The sequence below is a fragment of the Macaca nemestrina genome, chromosome 2 (assembly GCF_043159975.1).
Source record: "Macaca nemestrina isolate mMacNem1 chromosome 2, mMacNem.hap1, whole genome shotgun sequence".
NCBI classification, from domain to species: Eukaryota; Metazoa; Chordata; class Mammalia; order Primates; family Cercopithecidae; genus Macaca; species Macaca nemestrina.
The window spans coordinates 41,363,968-41,384,601 of NC_092126.1; the positions used below are offsets into that span (position 1 = coordinate 41,363,968).

Consider the following 20,634-nt stretch of genomic DNA (forward strand, 5'->3'; position numbering starts at 1 on the left):
GAGGTCAGGAGTTTGAGACCACCCCGCCAACATGGTGAAACCCCGTCTCTACTAAAAATACAAAAATTAGCTGAGCATGACGGCACATGCCTATAATCCCAGCTACTCGGGAGACTGAGGCAGGAGAACTGCTTGAATCTGGGAGGCGGAGGTTGCAGTGAGCCGAGATCGCACCACTGCACTCTAGCCTAGGTGTCACAGCGAGACTCTGTCTCAAAAAAAAAGTTTAAACCTCAAAGTGGAAATGAGCTGATTGTGTTTGAGGAATGGAAAGAATTTCAGTGTTTCTGCAATAAGGTGGATGAGGACCATAATGTCATGAGATGAGATTAAAGAATTTGACTGGGCACAGTGGCTCACATCTGTAATCCCAGCACTTTGGGAAGCCAAAGCAGGAGGATCGCTTGAGGCTGGGAGTTTGAAACCCGCCTGAGCAACATACTGAGACCCCATCTCTTAAAAAAATTTCATATTGAAGTAGGCAGAGCCAGGCCACGTAGTATTCTGTGGCTGTGGTAAGGTGTTTAGACTCTAAGTCTTTTGAGGTTTTTTTTTTGTTTTTTTTTTTTTTAGACAGAGTTTCACTCTTGTTGCCCAGGCTGGAATGCAATGCCGCGATCTCAGCTTACTGCAACCTCCGCCCCCCAGGTTCAAGTGATTCTTCTGCCTCAGCCTCCTAAGTAGCTAGGATTACAGGCACCCACCACCATGCCCAGCTAATTTTTTGTATTATTAGTAGAGATCAGGTTTCACCGTATTGGCCAGGCTGGTCTCTAACTCCAGACCTCAGGTGATCCACCTGCCTTGGCTTCCCAAAGTGCTGGGATTACAGGCGTAAGCCACCGCACCTGGCATCTTGTGAGTTTTTTGTTTTTTTTTTTTAAAGATGGAGTCTCGCTCTGTCTCCCAGGCTAGAGTGCAGTGGTGCGATCTCGGCTCACTGCAATCTCCGTCTCCTGGGTTCACGCCATTCTCCTGCCTCTGCCTCCCATGTAGCTGGGACTACAGGCGCCCGCCACCACGCCTGGCCAATTTTTGTATGTTGTTTAGTAGAGATGGGGTTTCACCGTGTTAAGCCAGCATGGTCTCGATCTCCTGACCTCATGATCTGCCCGCCTCGGCCTCCCAAAGTGCTGGGATTACAGGCGTGAGCCACCATGCCCGGCCATCTTGTAAATTTTTAAGCATAAAAGTGATATGATATGATATATGCCTTAGAGTCCTCTGTTTTATTGAAGATGAATTACAGGTGCAGAATCGAAGCACAAAGGTCAATTAAGAGGCTGTTGCAACTGACCAGGCCAGAGACGACGGTGGAGAAACTTAATATGATTGCTGAGCAATAGTAAAGGCCTAGTTTGAGATAAGCTAGCATGACATGGCAGGCAGTATGAATTTAGCTAGCATAACCTTTTAGGTAAACATGAGAAATTTGACACTGGTAGTTGAAATAACTGTCTATGAGATGCAGGATTGATAAAGGGTATGCATCAAGGCACTGGAGACCATTATAGATTGAATACATATTTACTGAGCATCTACTAATATACCAAGAACTCTGCTACCTGCTACGGTTACAACAGTGAACAAAAACAGAGGTCCATTTCTCATGGAGTTGATATTCTAATGAGGACAGAGAAGATAAACAATAAATATATAGTCACCTGTGGTATCTGTGGGGAATTGTTTCCAGGACCCTTGTGGATACCAAAATCCAGAAATGCTCAAGTTCCTGATATAAAATTGTATAGTCTTTGCATACAACCTATGCATACCTTCTTGTATACTTTAAATCACCTCTTGCTGGGTGAGCATGGTGGTTTACACCTGCAATCCCATCAGGAGGCTGAGGCAGGAGGATCACTTGAGCCCAGAAGTGATCGCATCACTGGACTCCAGCCTGAGTGATAGACTGAGACCCCATTTTCCTAAAAAAAAAAAAATTATCTCGGCCAGGCTCACGCCTGTAATCCCAGCACTTTGGGAGGCCAAGGCGGGCAGATCACCTGAGGTCAGGAGTTCGAGACCAGCCTGGCCAACATGGTAAAACCCCGTCTCTACTAAAAATACAAAATTAGCGGAGCATAGTGGTGGCCGCCTGTAATCCCAGCTACTTGGGAGGCTGAGGCAGGAGAATCACTTGAACCCGGGAGGTGGAGGTTGCAGTGTGCCAAGGTTATGGTACAGCACTCCAGCCTAGGTGACAGAGCATGAGACTCTGTCTTAAAAAAAAAAAAAAAAAAAAAAAGGCCTGGCACAGTGGCCCATGCCTGTAATCCCAGCACTTTGGGAGGCTGAGGCGGGCAGATCACCTGAGGTCAGCAGGTCGAGACCAGCCTGGCCAACATGGTGAAACTCCGTCTCTACTAAAAATACAAAAATTAGCCGACATGATGGCACATGCCTATAATCCCAGCTACTCGGGAGGCTGAGGCTGGAGAATCACTTGAACATGGGAGGCAGAGGTTGCAGTGAGCCGAGATCATGCCACTGCACTCCAGCCTACATGACAGAGCAAGACTCTGTCTCAAAAAAATAAAAATAAAAATAATTGGGCATTAATTGATCTATAGGAGATTTGAACCAGATATATGGTTACCCTAACTATAACTCCAGTGCTTAAGGAAGTGATGGCTGCAGCTATATCACATATGGGTTTAATAAATAAATTAGCTAAAATATTCAGATTTTATCACCTCCTCTTTACTCTTCACTCCATTGCAAGCTGATTTTCAGCCATAAACAGCATCCTGAAATGGTCCCTGCTGGGATCATCAATGAATTCCTAAATGCCAAATCCAAAAGTTTCTTCAGTTCTCAACTAACCTGCCTAAAGAGCTTTCAACACTACTGACCCTCCTCTCTGCTTCATGAAGCTCTGTTCTTAACTCTGTAGGAAACACAATCCTCCACAACAGACTATCTTCAAACAAGACCTAGCATCCCCCCACTCCCACTCCCTACCATATAGGTTAACTAAAAGTTATAATCTGCTGGGAGCAGTGGCTCATGCCTGTAATCCTAGCACTTTGGGAGGCCAAGGTGGGCGGATCACTTGAGGTCAGGAGTTCAAGACCAGCCTGGCCAACAAGGTGAAACCCCATCTCTACTAAAAATACAAAAAAAATTTGCCAGGCATTGTGGCATGTGCCTGTAATCCCAGCTACTCAGGAAGCTGAGGCAGGAGAATTGCTTGAAACCAGGAGACAGAGGTTGCAGTGAGCCGAGATTATACCACTGCACTCTAGCCTGGGCAACACAGCAAGACTCCACCTCAAAAAAAAAAAAAAAAGATTTATACTCTAACCAATATATAAATAATTACAAATACAAAATTGGATACTTACCTAAGAATGATCACCCCCATTTCAGTCTTTTAGGAAAACAGATGACATTACTTATTTTTTAAAAGTGACGTTTTCATGGAAGACTTTTTCCAGTTAAAACATACACTACAAAAAAGGTTGAAGACAAAAGTATTAATCTAAATGGGCTAAATTAATTCAGGTAAATTTTATTACTTATATATGTAATCGCTTGTTAATGCTACACTTTTTAAAATATGTAGGTTGAAGATCTAATGAGGTTGAAGATCTTTGCTCTCAGATTTTGGCCATTTTCTTATTGGATTGGATTTTTCTAATTATTAGGCTTTATATATTCAGGACCAGGACAGACAACATAATTTGCAGAGCACAGTGCAAAATAAAAATGTGAGGCCTTTTCACCAAGATGGCACCAAAGAGAAAAAAGAAGCCCTGCCCCTCCCAAAGCTGAAGCCAAAACAAAGGCTTCAAAAGCCAAAAACACACTGCTGAAAGATATCTGCATGCTACCCACCTTCAGGCTGCCCCAAGACACTGCAGCCAAAATATCCTAGGAAGAGCACTCCCAAGAAAAACAGGCTTAACCCTGACCAATGAGAAGACGGAAGACCACACCACACTTGCATTAGTTGTGTATGTCAAAGCCAACAAGCGCCAGATCAAACAAGCTGTGAAGAAGCTCTAGGACACTGACATGGCCCAGGTCAACACAGGATCGGATCTGACAGAGAGAAGGCATATGTTCAACAGATTCCTGACTATGATGCTTTGAATGTTGCCAACAAAACTGGAATAACCTAAACTGAGTTCAGCTGGCAAATTCCAAATATAAATTTTTCACCATAAAAATATTTTAAAATAAGTAAATAAAAATGTTGGACTACTTTTTCAAAAATTAAGAATTTCAAGACAGTGACAGCTTACCAATAAACTAAGCACAGGAACCATCTAAATGAGGGGTCCTGCGTGACTGCACAGATTGCACACCCATGAAGCCAGCCCTGGTTAGGACACTAATTCCCTATTACATATATTACAATTATTTTTCCCAAAATGTGCACCATGTTTTCACTTTCTTTAAGGTGTCTTTTGATGAAGATGAATTTTTTAAATGAGAGGAACATTATAAAACAAATTTCAGAACAATTTCAAAGTACATTAAGCTGATTGTTTTTCCAAAAGTAAGAAAATTGGTGAACTCAAAAATAACAAACTTGTTTATTCAGGATGTTGATAGCGGGGGAGACTATGAATGTGTCGGTATGGTTATGACTGTGTAGGGTAATGGATGTATGTGAAAACTCTCTGTACCCCTGCTCAACTTTGCTGTGAACCTAAAACTACTCCTAAAAATAAAATCCAGGGCCAGGAGTGGAGGCATGTGCCTGTGATCCAGTTACTCAGAGGCCAAGGTGGAAAGACCACTTGAATCCAGGAGGCCCAGGTTGCAGTGAATCAAGATCGCACCACTGCACTCCAGCCTGGGCAACAGAAATAGACTCTGTCTCAAAAAAAAAAAAAAAAAAATCCTATACACTTTATGGAAAGATTGTCTGTGTAAATCTCTATTCTTAAGTGAAAAACACACTGTGCAAGGGGGAAGGTGGGAAAACCAATTTGCGAAATAACAGCTATAATATGCTACCTTTGAGATTGGTGGATTGTAGGGTAAAGATAGAAAGAAACAAGAATCTGGCCGGGCGTGGTGGCTCAAGCCTGTAATCCCAGCACTTTGGGAGGCCGAGATGGGCGGATCACGAGGTCAGGAGATCGAGACCATCCTGGCTAACACGGTGAAACCCCGTCTCTACTAAGAAATACAAAAAAATAGCCGGGCGAGGTGGCGGGCGCCTGTAGTCCCAGCTACTCGGGAGGCTGAGGCCGGAGAATGGCGTGAACCCGGGAGGCGGAGCTTGCAGTGAGCTGAGATCCGGCCACTGCACTCCAGCCTGGGCTACAGAGCGAGACTCCGTCTCAAAAAAAAAAAAAAAAAAAAAAAAGAAAGAAAGAAACAAGAATCTGTAGTTATTTATTTATCTGTCTGTTTTTGTTTTTGTTTTTGAGACAGCCTGTTGCCCATGCTGGAGTGTGGTGGCACAATAGCGGCTCACTGCACCCTAGACCTCCCTGGCCTCAGATGATCCTCCAGTTCAGCCTCCCAAGTAGCTGGGACTACAGAGACACACCACCACGCCCGGCTAATTTTTGTATTTTTTGTAGAGACGGTTTCACCACGTTGCCCAGACTGGTCTTGAACTCCTGGGATCAAGTGATCCACCTGCCTCGGCCTCCCAAAGTTCTGAGATTACATGCCCAAGCCATTGTACCTGGCCAGAATCTGTATTTTGGGGGGGTTTTTTTTCTGTTTTTTTTTTTTGTTTTTTTTTTTGAGACAGAGTCTCGCTCTGTCACCCAGGCTGGAGTGCAGTGGCGCAATATCGGCTCACTGCAAGCTCCGCCTCCCGGGTTCACGCCATTCTCCTGCCTCAGCCTCCCGAGTAGCTGGGACTACAGGCGCCTGCCACCACGCCCGGCTAATTTTTTGTATTTTCAGTAGAGACGGAGTTTCACCGTGTTAGCCAGGATGGTCTCGATCTCCTGAACTCATGATCCACCCACCTTGGCCTCCCAAAGTGCTGAGATTACAGGCGTGAACCACCGTGCCCCGCCTTTTTTTTCTTTTTTTTTTTTGAGACGGAGTCTAACTCTGTTGCCCATGCAGGAGTGCAGTGGCATGATCTCGGCTCCTGCAACCTCTGCCTCCCAGGTTCAAGCGATTCTCCTGTCTCAGTCTCCCAAGTAGCTAGGATTATAGACGCGCAACACCAAGCCCGGCTAATTTTTGTATTTTTAGTAAAGACAGGGTTTCACCATGTTGGTCAGGCTGGTCTTGAACTCCTGACCTCGTGATCCACCCACCTCAGCCTCCCAAAGTGCTGGGATTACAGGCGTGAGCCACTGCGCTGGGCCCAGAATCTGTATTTTTATTGTCTTTATTTATATAAAGAAACTCTAGAAGGTTACATGAGAAACTGAACAATAGTTTCCTGGGTGGGGTGGAGTGTTGGAGGAATGGTGTGAATAGAAACAGGGCAGCTGAGGGATATAGGTGGGAGAGAGATTTTCCACTGTTTTTTTGTATTTAGAAGTATTTATAACTCCAGGATAATCTATTACTACAATACACAGATTAGTAAATAAATGAACCAAAATAGGGCCTAAATACTATCAACACAAACACACAATAACAGGGCCTATTCTTTTACTATCTCTGGAACTAAGACCTTAGCACTGCCCACCTCACTAAAGTCATCAACCCAAGATCTCTAACACTAGTCCCCTTGAAAAAGGATATTTTCTCCATAATTCCATGTTGCTTCTCTCAGGGTCAGGGTCAACTTTTTCTCCTCTAGCTATACAAATCCTCCTGTCTCTTCTGAACAAAAGCCTCACCAAGCCAGGCACAGAGATGTAAGCCTGTAATCCAGTTACTTGGGAGGCCAGAGGATCACTTGCGCCCATAAGTTCAAGACCAGCCTGGGCAACATGGCGAAACCCAATCTCTACTAAAAATACAAAAATTAGCTGGGCACGGTGGCATATGTCTATAATCCCAGCTACTCAGGACGCTGAGGCTATGCTGTTCCAACACCCTCCAAATCTGCGTCTCTACTTCAAATCTTACCTTTTTTTTTCTTTTTTTTTGAGTCTCACTGTCGCCCAGGCTAGAGTGCAGTGGTGCGATCTCAGCTTACTGCAATCTCTGCCTCCCAGGTTCAAGCAATTCTCCTCCCAAGAGGCTGGGATTACAGGTGCCTGCTACCACACCCAGCTACTTTTTTTGTGTGTTTTTAGTAGAGATGGGGTTTCACCATATTGGCCAGGCTGGTCTTGAACTCCTGACCTTGTGATAGGCCCACCTTGGCCTCCCAAGTCAAATCTTACCTCTCTACAATTAATGCGCACCATATCAACCAGAATGTACCTTGTACAGCATAAATCAGATCACCGGAGTGATCTGCTTAAAACCTTCCAAAGGCTTCCTGCTGTAACCCTACCTGCATTACAACTATGAACTACTAAGACCCTACATGATATTAAAAATGACCTACCCTATATGAACTGGTATCTGTCTACAACTAACCTCATCTTTTTTCTTGTTTTTTTGTTTGTTTTTGAGACAGTGTCTTGCTCTGTCACCCAGCCTGTTGTGCCGCGGCACGATCACTGTTCACTGCAGCCTCAACCTCCTAGGCTCTAGGGATCCTCCCACCTCAGCCTCCCTAGTAGCTAAGACTACAGGCATGTGCCACCACGCTTGCCTAATTTTTGTTATTTTTTTGCAGAGACAGGGTTTTACCATGTTGGTCTTGAACTCCTGCGCTCAAGCAATCCACCCACTTCGGCCTCTCAAAGTGCTGGGATTACAGGCATAAGCTGACATGCCAGGCCCTGACCTCATCTGCTTTCCTCTTCATTCAACTACTCTCTAGCCTTACTGGTATATTTTCTCTTCCTCACATTTTGTTCCTAATGTAGGGCTCTTGTACATGCTGTTCCTTCCGTTTGCAATGTGCTGCCTCCAGGTCTTCTGTTCGTAACATTTATGTTTTAACTCAAAGTTACCTCTTCTAAGAGGCATTCTATATAGTCTCACAGTTAAGATAGCAACCTAGGTCATTATCTACCACATTACTTTATCATCTTTATAATATTTATTAATAATCACAATTCTCATTTATTAATATAAATACTTCTTCTACTGGAGAATAGAAGAGTCTTAAGGATAACTTTTAACCCATGACACTATTTTTTTTTTTAAACAGTCTTTGTCACCGAAGCTGGAGTGTAGTGGTGCAATCATGGCTCACTGCAGCCTTGACCTCCTGGGCTCTAGGGATCCTCCCACTTCAGCCTCTTGAGTAGCTGGGACTACAGACGTGTACCACCACACCCAGCATTTTTTTTTTTTTTTTGTAGGGATGGGGTCTACTATGTGGTACAGGCTGGTCTCAAACTTCAGGGCTCAAGCAATCCTCCCACCTCAGGCTCTGAAAGTGCTGGGATTACAGGCTTGGGCCACTGCACCCAGCTACAACTCTATTATTATTATTTTTGAGATGGAGTCTCACTCTATCACCCACGCTGGAGTGCAGTGGTGCAATCTTGGCTCACTGCAATCTCCATCTTCGGGGTTCGAGTGATTCTACTGCCTCAGCCTCCTAAGTACTTGGGATTACAGGTGTGCGCCACCACGCCCAGCTAATTTTTGTAGTTTTAGTAGAGATAGGATTTTGCCACATTGGACAGGCTGGTCTTGGACCTCCTGACCTCAGGTTATCTGCCCACCTAGGCCTCCCCCAAAGTGCTGGGATTACAGGCGTGAGCCACTGTGCCCGGCCTATTTTTTAACTTTTCTATTAATTCTCAATTATTTCAAAATCACATACATATAAATTTCACACTAAAACAGAACAGATTCAGGAAGCATTTTTAAAAATCCCCCATGCCCTTTCTTCGTACTCAATGTATTATGTAGGATGTAGCCCACTTATTACAGTAAGTTCAATAAAAGTTTACCTATTCTCAAACAGATAATTAGGGGTAAGACTTCTAACAAAATTCTCTAGGCACAGTAAAAATGAAATGAGAAGTCAAAAAAGCAAGTAGAACAGGTACCCATAATAATGAAATGAGGTGATATAGCAAGAGTATTATTTTTAAAATAACAATAATCTACACAGGAATGAGCAGTTGTACCATAGTAATTTGTATCAAATATCAGAGCCTCCCCATTTTATGTTCACTGTGTGCTTCTGGATCATGCCACAGCCATTATCAATGCATTAAATGGATAAAATTACCCATATTCAAAGTTGTAAGAATGACAGAAGAGGTGTATGTTTATAGTTGAAAACAGTCACAGGCCAGGTGCAGTGGCTCATGCCTGTAATTCTAAAGCTTTGAGAGGCTAAGGAAGCAGGACTGCTTGAGCACAGGAGTTGGAGGACAGCCTGGACGACATAGCAGATCTCATCTCTAAAAAAAAATAAAAATAAAAATTAGCCGGGCGCAGTGGCTCACACCTGTAATTCCAGCACTTTGGGAGGCCAAGGCAGGGGGATCAGGAGGTCAAGAGATTGTCCTGGCCAACATGGTGAAACCTTGTCTCTACTAAAAACACAAAAATTAGCCGGGTGTGGTGGCGCATGCCTGTAGTCCCAGCTACTTGGGAGGCTGAGGCAAAAGAATCACTTGAACCCGGGAGGCAGAGATTGCAGTGAGCTGAGATTGGGCCACTGCACTCCAGCCTGGCAACAGAGCTAGACTGCGTCTCAAAAAAAGAAAAAAGAAAAAAATATAGCTGGGTGTGTTGGTACACACCTGTAATCCTAGCCACTTGGGAGGCTGAGGCGGATCACCTGAACGTAGTTCAATGCTGCAGTAAACTATGATGGTGCCACTGAACTCCAGCCTGGGCAAAGCAGCAAGATCCTGTTTCTAAAAACAAAAACAAAAAAGGAGAAAAAGAAAGAAGGACAGAAAAGGGGGGCCAGGCACAGTTACTAAACACCTATAATCCCAGAACTTTGGGAGGTCGAAGTGGGTAGATCACTTGAGATCAGGAGTTCAAGACCAGCCTGGCCAACATAGTGAAACTCTGTCTCTACTAAAAATACAAAAAACAAAAACAAACAAACAAAAATTGCCAGGCATGGTGGCGGGTGCCTATAAACCAAGTTACTCGGAAGGCTGAGGCAGGAGAACTGCTTGAACTCAGGAGATGGAGGTTGCAGTGAGCCAAGATCGCACCACTGCACTCTAGCCTGTGTGACAGAGACTCCATCTCAAAAAAAAGAAAAAAGAAAAAAGAAAGAAAGAAAAGGGAAGGGGGAAAGCAGAAAGGGGAAAGGATAGAGGAGGAAAGGAAAGGAGGGAAAGAGGGTGGGAGGGAGGGATTCTCATCTCTATTGAGATATTAACAAGTTACCTTGCCTGTGGAAAACTCCATTGTTAATTTGTGAGGGAAAAAAAGAGAGAAAAAAGGTCAAATAATGTCAGTATTGTTATTTAAAAAAAAAAGTTACGGCCGGGTGTGGTGGCTCACGCCTGTAATCCCAGCACTTTGGGAGGCTGAGGCAGGTGGATCACGAGGTCAGGAGATCAAGACCATCCTAGCTGACACAGTGAAACCCCGTCTCTACTAAAAATACAAAAAATTAGCTGGGCGTGGTGGCGGGCGCCTGTAGTCCCAGCTACTCGGGAGGCTGAGGCAGGAGAATGGCGTGAACCCAGGAGGCGGAGCTTGCAGTGAGCCGAGATTGTGCCACTGCACTTCAGCCTGGGTGACAGAGCGAGACTCCGTCTCAAAAAAAAAAAAAAAAAAAAAAAAAAAAAACGGTTTGTACCTTCCAGAGCTCAGGGACCTCTCGGGGTCCCCGTACTGTATTTTGAGTACCAATCCTGCTCTATTCTGTGATCCACAATACCCTAGATAGGATCTATATCTATCATTTGTATTTACCCCAACATATCAGAATTATCTGTTCATTTGCCAGTCTCTCTTGAAGTTTCTTAAAACTAAAACCATGAGCCATGAACCTTCTTCAACTTTGCAACCCCAGTGCCTCATACAGCACACAACACATATCCTCTCAATAAATGTTGGATATAGGAAAATATTCACACACTCTAATATATTAATATAAAGGTGTATGTGAATAAAGCGGAGTTTCCCATGGCCAACTCTTTAGCTAAAAGAAATGTAGGAAAGAAAAATCTTACGATAAACTGACAGCAATGTCAGAAGTAGAATAAAAGATACAGTCAAACCTGGTATGACCACATTAGATCAGACCTTTTCAGAAAGTTCAGCCCTGAGGAAACAAGGAAAGCAGATCCTAAAGGGCATCTTAAACTGTAAACAAACACCCACTGCTCCAGTCTTCCACCAGAATAAAAAGTATCCACCTCTGCAAGCAGACAATTAAACCACTGTTTTTAAAAAGGTTGGGAAGGGAGGTGGTGTCAAGGCAGGGAGAGTACCAGAGACTAGATGACTAAGAAAGAACACAAACAAGTATCCTCAACTTATGAAACTTATGTATATTTTAAATCTTGTCTAATTAGAATATGACAAAACACATTTTCCTGTCTTTATTTGCATTAGTTTTTAAATCAATGCCTCTTTCCATTTATACGAATGACCCCCATCCTCCCAATCCAAGTAAACACCAACATGATAGCATTACTGAACACAGGACACACATTTGCCTCTCTTGCTTATTATTACACGTGGCCCAGTACCTTGATGCTTAACAAATATATCTAGATTGTTCATTAATTGGATATCTGAAACAGCACTTGGGCCAAGGGAAAAGAATTCCTTTTGCAGAAAAGTCCTGGGATGAGGCGGAGGCAAGGTGTCATACAAGCCAAGACACAAAAGAAGCTCTTGGAAGAGGCTCAGGTGTGAAGGGAAAATTCTATGCTGAGTTTTACCACAAAGGCACTAGGGAAGTCACTGGAGCTGATGGCCTCCTTCTCTGGGCCTCCATTCTCAAACACAACATGAAGCTCTAAAATGCTTAGCGCTCTACCTGGATTTTCAGAAAGTCTCTGTGGCTCGTCTATCTAGGAAAGCTCCAGCCTTCTCAGGAGAATAAATTTGACATTCCAAAGGTGTGAATTTTGACCAGAATCAATTCACTGGAGGCCCACATCAACACAGCAAAGCATTCAATTATTGTTAGATAATTTACAAACAGGTTAATACTGTTTCCACATCTTCTAGATAACAGCAAAGCATTCAATTATTGTTAGATAATTTACAAACAGGTTAATACTGTTTCCACATCTTCTAGATAAGAAAATAGGTATAGAAGCAACTTGACAGGCCAGGTGCAGTGGCTCACACTTATAATCCCAGCACTCTGGGAGGCAGAGGCAGAAGGATTGCTTGAGCCCAGAACAACATAGCAAGACTCCACCTCTACAAAAAATAAAAAAAATTTAAAAAAAAATAAAAAAAGAAGTAACCTCACAAATCACTTGGCCTCTTATAGAGAAAAAATACATTAATATTTTATTTAAAAAAACAGGCCAGGCATGGTAGTTCATACCTATAATCCTAGCACTTTGGGAGGCCAAGGCAAGAGGATGGCTTGAGCCCAGGAGTTCAAGACCAGCCTGGGCAATAGAGCAAGAGCCCCTCGCTACAAAAAAATTAAAAATCAGCCAGGCGGCAGGGCGCGGTGCCTCACGCCTGTAATCCCAGCACTTTGGGAGGCTGAGGCAGGTGAATCACTAGGTCAGGAGATCGAGACCAACCTGGCTAACACAGTGAAACCCTGTCTCTACTAAAAATACAAAAAAATTAGCCAGGTGTCGTGGTGGGCACCTGTAGTCCCAGCTGCTCAGGAGGCTGAGGCAGGAGAATGGCGTGAACCCAGGAAGTGGAGTTTGCAGCGAGCCAAGATCATGCCACTGCACTCCAGCCTGGGAGATAGAGCAAAACTCCGTCTCAGAAAAAAAAAAAAAAATCAGCCAGGCAAGGTGGCACATGTCTGTAGTACCAGCTACTCAGGAGGCTGAGGTGGAAGCATCGCTTTTGCCCAAGAAGGTTGAGGCTGCAGTGAGTCGTGATCATGCCACTGCACTCAGCCTGAATAACAGAGTGAGATCGTGTCTCAAAAAAAACAAAAGAGCAAAAAGTCTGGAAACTATGGCTTTTAAATTAAGTGGACACAATGATGTTTTTATTCTCATCTGATATTCTTAACAACTCTTAACAAAATCGCTGTAAAATAAGCTAAAATGTAAATCTAAATCACTAAATGCAAGACGCAATTGCTTAAGAATTCTTAATTTTACAATTTCTTTCCAAAGTATACTGAAAGCAGCCTTTAGAAAACTCAGTATGGCAGGGCACAGTGGCTCATGCCTATAATCCCAGCACTTTGGGAGGCCAAGGCAGGCAGATCACGAGGTCAAGAGATTAAGACCAACCTCACTAACACGGTGAAAACCCATCTCTACTAAAAATACAAAATAATTAGCCGGGCGTGGTGGTGGGCACCTGTAGTACCAGCTACTTGGGAGGCTGAGGCAGAATGGCGTGAACCTAGGAGGCGGAGCTTGCAATGAGCAGAGATCATGCCACTGCACTCCAGTATGGGCGACAGAGCAAGACTGTCTCAAAAAAAACCAAAAAAACAAAAACAAAAAAAACGGATTTAGGATGCACATCTTCTCTTTTTTTTTTTTTTTTGAGATGGAGTCTCGCTCTGTTGCCAGGCTGGAGTACAGTAGCGCAATCTCGGCTCACTGCCACCTCCGCATCCCCGGTCCAAGCGAGTCTCCTGCCTCAGCTTCCTGAGTAGCTGGTATTACAGGCATGCCCCACCATACCGGGCTAATTTTTGTATTTTTAGTAGAGACGGGGTTTCACCACGGTGGCCAGGATGGTCTCAATCTCTTGACCTCCTGATCCTCCCACCTTGGCCTCCCAAAGTGCTGGGATTACAGGCATGAGCTACCGCGCCCAGCCCCATCTTCCATTCTTCCCCTTACAAAAAGAATCAGAACTTCCTTAATTAGATCAGCAGAGCAATAGTTTCTTCAAGATTGAGAAAGCTGTGCTAATATAATTATACACATATCAATGGTTTATTTATTAAATCTTCAGTGATTTTTTCAGACTCTAAGAGAAATCAGCCAGGTGAGGTAGCTCACACCTGTAACCCAGCACTTTGGGAGGCCAAGGTGGGCAGATCACTTGAGGTCAGAAGTTCGAGATCAGCCTGGCCAACATGGCGAAACCCCGTCTCAACCAAAAATACAAAAATTAGCCAGGTGTGGTGATGCACGCCTGTAGTCCCAGCTACTCTGTAGGCTGAGGCAGAATTGCTTGAACCCAGGAGGCAGAGGTTGTAGTGAGCTGAGATTGCACCACCGCGTTCTAGCCTGGGCGACAGAGTGAGACTCCATCTCAAAAATAAAAATTAAAAAAAAAAGATCACTCTTATATTATTCACCCACATGATAACTAAACATGCTCAGCAGAACAGGGAGTTCCAAGAGTGACATAGTTGTATTGGACAACGCTAGAACTGAAGAGGGGAAGCTCTGAACCTCAAACAAATTGAGGCCTGCTTATTCAGGATTGCTCTAGAAAAATTAGACTTGAAAAGAGACCAATGGAAGGTAAACAGCTAGAATGGCCAGCAGCAAAATAAGCTTGTATTAGGAGAATAGTGAAAAAATAAAGATTTCTTAGATGGAATCACCCTGGGAAATAAGTCAACTTGCCAATGGTGATACTGTATACAGCTGGACATTGAAGAATACCACTCTTAAAATACAAGAAACTGGAATATTGCAGATTCTAGGCAGGCGATAAGAGGTTTACTCTCCAAAATAAACTTGTATTTTTAAACTTTATACTATGTGCAAGCATTCCACAGCTCCTATAGCTTTTTGCAGTAGTGTCCTCAAATACATAAATTATATGCATACATATAGATATGTTAACTACTATTATAAATATGAGCCTCTTATTATAGAAAATATGTCAATTTGCCTTCATTGTTTCTGGTCACAATCTGTATCTTGGGATAATACAGGATATGAACCAAATGTTTCAAAGTCAAATCTAAATCTTATTTATCCAGGCCCTATAACCCCAGCACTTTGGGAGGCCCAGGCAGGAGAATTGCTTGAGCTCAGGAGTTCAAGACCAGCCTGGGCAACATGATGAAACCCCGTCTCTACAAAATATAGAAAAATTAGCCACGTGTGGTGGCACGCACCTGTAATCCCAGCTACTCAGGAGGCTGAGGCACAAGAATCACTTGAACATGAGAGGTGGCGGTTGCAGTGAGCCGAGATTGCACCACTGCACTCCAGCATAGGCAACAGAGTGAAACTCTGTCTCAAAAAAAATAAAATAAAATAAATAATAATAAAATAAACCTTATTTATCCATTATAGCACTGCTTGTAATGGCAATACACTATAAACGTTCTTAAAGTTTGTCAATAGAGGACTGATTAGATGCACTATGGTACATCCATATAACAGAATGTTGTACAGCTATAAAAAGAAAGAAAAGTCCAGGCATGGTGGGAACAGTGGTTCACACCTATAATCCCAGCATTTTGGAAGGCCAAGGTGGGAGGATCACTTGAGTCCAGTAGTTCAAGACCAACCTTGGCAGCATGACAAGATTTCATCTACACTAAAAATTTTAAAACTTAGCCAAGCATGGTGGTGGCACCTGTAGTCCCAGTTACTTGAGATGCTATAAAGGTAGAAGGATCGCTTTTGAGCTCAGCAGGTTGAGGCTGCAGTGAACTATGATCATGTCATTGCACTATAGCCTGGGGAAGACAGCAAGACCCTGTCTCAAAAAAAAAAAAAAAAGTCTGGCTTCCAAGTTGCCTTCTCTCACTAGTCCTGCTCACACTGACCTTGATCGCCTCATAAATTCGAGGGTTTCTTTTAAAAACACAATTAAGCACTACACCACATGCTGCCTTTAGTGCTGATTATTTTTATTATATATGTCATGTTCCCTCAATCAGACTGAGGGCCAGGAAAAGATAGATTTTTTTTCTCCCTGTGACATATGGTATTTGAATTCCAAAATTAACAGAGCTTCTTATCTACTGCTCAGCAAGTTCCAAAATTTCATTTTACCATTTCTTTTTCTAACTATAAAACTTAAGACAGAACCCCATGTCCCATCCAAGAAATTAAAGGGGGGAAATATATTACTTATTGACAACAGTCAAAATCTCTGTTAAAAGAAGTTCAAAAAACAACCTCTCATGTAATATGTAAACCTATAAAACATTTAGAAGGCCGGGTGCAGTGGCTTACACCTGCAACCTCAGCACTTTGGAAGACCAAGGCAGGAAGATCATTTGAGCCCAGGAGTTCAGGACCAGCCTGGGCAACAAAGCGAGACCCTGTCTCTACAAAGAAAAATACAAAGAGCCAGGTGTGGGAATGCACACCTGTAGTCCCAGCTACACAAGACGCTGAGGTGGGAGGGTCGCTTGAGCCTGGGAGGCAGAGGTTACAGTAAGATGAGATCATGCCACTGCACTCTAGACTGGACAACAAGCGAGACTCTGTCTCAAAACAAAAAAAAAAAATTAGGAGAAAATCTAGGCCCTCTCTCTTTCTCTCTCTCTATATATATATACACACACACACTATATATAATAATGTTTTATATATGAATATAAAAGTTTTATATGTGAATATATTATACTATATAATATATAATACATTTTATATATTAAAAATATTTATTTATTTCTGCTGTTTAAAGGGAAAATCCAGTTGATCTTGAGTTTGGCTATGAGTTTTCAGACACCACCAAAAAGCAAGATCTATAAAAAAAAAAAAAAAATGGGTAAGCTGGTCTTTATTAAAACTTACAACTTCCAGCCGGGCACGGTGGCTCATGCCTGTAATCCCAGCACTTTGGGAAGCCGAGGCAGGTGGATCATCTGGGGTCAGGAGTTCAAGACCATCCTGGCCAACATGGTGAAACCCTATCTCTACTAAAAATACACAAAAAAGTTAGCTGGGCATGGGGGTGTGCACCTGTAATCCCAGTTACTTGGGAGGCTGAGGCAGGAGAATCGCTTGAACGCGGGAAGCGGAGGTTGCAGTGAGCTGAGACTGCACCACTGTACTGCAGCCTGGGGGACAAGAATGAGACTTCGTCTCCAAAAAAAGAAAACAAAAAGCCAGATATTTCACTATTGGAGTAGGAGTTTACAGCAGTTAAACAAGAAGAGGAAGCAAAAGTGGATTGGAGTTAGAAACATCAGTATAAACTAATGTTTAGCTTAACATAGATATAGTTAAATATGGAAAAATTTATAGACATATGTATATAGTGTTCACATATATTTCCTTGCTCTATCAGCTGAGAGAGCTTAGAAGCAGACACCCCAGTAGTAAAGAGTGTATATTATGGTCAGCTCTTAGTTTCTAATACTATTCTCCAATAAAAGGGACCAGTTCCCTTGGAGAAATGACTGATCCTAGGATGAGGTAAGAAATACACAAAGTAAGCCTTGAATATCTTGTAGTAACGTAAAGTAAAAAAGTGCTCAAACACACACACACAATGATAGGAAATCGTCAAAGGGTCACAGGGCAAACTGAAAGAGCTCCCAATGGCCAAAGCTAAAATATTCTGAGCAACAAAGTAATGAAGTATTGGATTATAAACCAAAGTACAAAATACATACTAGTCTACACTGATATAAGTAAATGATTAAACAAATAAATGGGAGAGGAGAATAAATCTCCCACACAAAATTCCAAATAATTTGTGTAGATACACCCCCATCAAGGAAATGAACTATAACGCCCCACTCTTTAAGTGTGAGCTGCACGTAGTGCCTTCCTTCCAAAAAGTATAATATGAAAAGGAGAGGGAAAGAGTAACTTTATAGCAGAGAAACCTAACAAACTACCTCAGTCAGTCAATCAAGGACAACATCAACAATGATAATTCATTTTTTAGTATATACTTTTGATATCATGTCAGAAAAATAGCACTTTACCTCTGTGGTCATCCTCTCAAAAATCCGTAATTCCAGTCTAATCATTTTAAAAAAAAAAAAAAAAAAAAAAAAACAGGCTGGGCGCGGTGGCTCAGGCCTGTAATCCCAGCACTTTGGGAGGCCGAGACGGGCGGATCACGAGGTCAGGAGATCGAGACCATCCTGGCTAACACGGTGAAACCCCGTCTCTACTAAAAAAAATACAAAAAATTAGCCGGGCGTGGTGGTGGGCGCCTGTGGTCCCAGCTACTCGGGAGGCTGAGGCAGGAGAATGGCGTGAACCCGGGAGGCGGAGCTTGCAGTGAGCCGAGATTGCGCCACTGCACTCCAGCCTGGGAGACAGAGTAAGACTCCTTCTAAAAACAAAACAAAACAAAACAAAACAAAAAAATCAGAAAAATTCAATTGAAAGACATTATGCAAAATAACTGACCAGTATTCCTCAGAACTGTCATGGTTATCAAAAACAAGAAATGTCGGCCAGGCGCGGTGGCTCACTATGCCTATAATTCCAGTACTCTGGGAGGCCAAGACAGACAGATCACAAGGTCAGGCATTTGAGACCAGCCTAGTCAATGTAGCGAAATTCTGTCCCTACTAAAAATACAAAAATTAGCTTGGCGTGGTGGTGCATGCCTGTAATTCCAGTTACTCAAGAGGCTGAGGCAGAATTGCTTGAACCTGGGAGGTGGAGGTTGCAGTGAGCAGAGGTTGCAGTGAGCTGAGATTGTGCCACTACACTCCAACCTGGGTGACAGAGCTAGACTCTGCCAAAAAAAAAAAAAAAAAAAAAAAAAAAAAAAGTCTAAGAAACTGTAATGGCACCACTAAGGACAACTAAAAAATATTGTGGGGGCCGGGCGCGGTGGCTCAAGCCTGTAATCCCAGCACTTTGGGAGGCCGAGACGGGCGGATCACAAGGTCAGGAGATCGAGACCATCCTGGCTAACATGGTGAAACCCCGTCTCCACTAAAAATACAAAAAACTAGCCGGGCGAGGTGGCGGGCGCCTGTAGTCCCAGCTACTCTGGAGGCTGAGGCAGGAGAATGGCGTGAACCCGGGAGGCGGAGCTTGCAGTGAGCTGAGACCCGGCCACTGCACTCCAGCCTGGGCGACAGAGCGAGACTCCGTCTCAAAAAAAAAAAAAAAAAAAAAATATTGTGGGAAAAAAATACATAATTGGTAAAATTGGAATATAAACTATATATTAGGTAACAACACTGTACCGATGTTGAATTTTTTTTTTTTTTTTTTTTTTTACTTTTTTTTAGCTTTTTTAATTTGGTAGGGAATAACAGTCCATGATTCCGAAGGTGATGATGTTTTCTTGACTCAGGTATGACGCGTTCATCCTTCTTTTGCTGTACGAATGACAGTCTTGGTTACGAATGACAGTCTTGGTGGTTAGAAGTACAAGGTAAGGTCCTTCCCAGGCTGGCGTGAGTTTTCTTTGTTGGTTGGTTTTTTTTTTTTTTTTTGAGACAGAGTCTCACTCTGTCACCCAGGCTGGTGTGCAGTGGCACGATCTCCACCTCCCGGGTTCACCTCCTGTCTCAGCCTCCCGAGTAGCTGGGACTACAGGCGCCCGCCACCACACCCGGTTAATTTTTGTATTTTTAGTAGAGACGGGGTTTCACCGTGTTAGCCAGGATGGTCTCAATCTCCTGACCTCGTGATCGACCCGCCTCGGCCTCCCAAAGTGCTGGGATTACAGGCATGAGCCAGCATGCCCGGCCAATGTTAAATTTTCTAAATGTAACTATACTATTGATATGCAAGAAAATTTCTACAGATAAACATAACAATTTAGATGGATCTTCAGGGAATTATGCTGACTGAAAAAAAAAAACAGGCTAAGCATGGTGGCTCACGCCTATAATCCCAGCACTTTGGGAGGCCAAGGCAGGAAGATCACTGGAGCTCAGGAGTTTAAGACCAGCCTGGGCACTGTGGCAAAACCTTGTCTCTACAAAAACTTTAAAAAATTAGCTGGGTGTAGTGGCACATGCCTGTAAGTCCCAGCTACTTGGGAAGCTGAGGTCAGAAGACTGCTTGAGCCCAAGAGTTTGAGGCTGCAGTGAGTTATGATCATACCATTGCACTAAAGCCTGGGCAACAGGGCAAGATCGTATCTCTAAAAGAAAAAAGCCAAGCTCCTAGATGATTTCATTTATATAACATTCTTGAAATGACAAAATAATAAAGATGGAGAACAGATTAGTGGTTGCCAGAGGTTAGAGAGGGTGGAAGGGAGGTGACTGGGGATATAAAAAAGGTGGAATGAGAGATTTTTTTTTTTTTTTTTTGAGACAGAGTCTTGCTGTCACCCAGGCTGGAGTGCAGTGGTGCAATCTTGGCTCACTGCAACCTCCGCCTCCTGGGTTCAAGCAATTCTCCTGCCTCAACCTCCCAAGTATCTGGGACTACAAGCGGGTGCCACCACTCCTGGCTAATTTTTGTATTTTAGTAGAGATGGGGTTTAACCATATTGGTTAAGCTAGTATTGAACTCCTGATCTCATGATCTGCCCACCTCAGCCTCCCAAAATATTGGGATTACAGGTGTGAGCCACCATGCCTGGCTTTTTTTTTTTTTGACAGAAAGTCTCACTCTGTCACCTAGCCTGGAATACAATGGTGTCATCTCGGCTCACCGCAACCCCCAACTCCCAGGTTCAAGCGATTCTCCTGCCTCAGCCTTCCAAGTAGCTGGGACT

General features: G+C 43.3%; 1 protein-coding gene across 5 annotated transcripts in view; it reads right to left on the reverse strand.

The window, feature by feature from the left end:
• The window catches only part of LOC105469947 (phosphatidylinositol-4,5-bisphosphate 3-kinase catalytic subunit beta), a 188,503-nt gene that overhangs the window by 146,182 nt on the left and 21,687 nt on the right, over positions 1 to 20,634 (reverse strand). For 4 of the 5 annotated variants that reach the window (XM_011721593.3, XM_011721594.3, XM_071091000.1 and 1 more), the window contains exon 2: positions 3,348 to 3,452. The exons of the other annotated variant lie outside the window; for it this stretch is intronic. The gene's annotated coding sequence lies outside the window, so the exon portion shown is untranslated. The remainder of the gene's footprint in view (positions 1 to 3,347; positions 3,453 to 20,634) is intronic. 5 annotated transcript variants of the gene reach the window in all.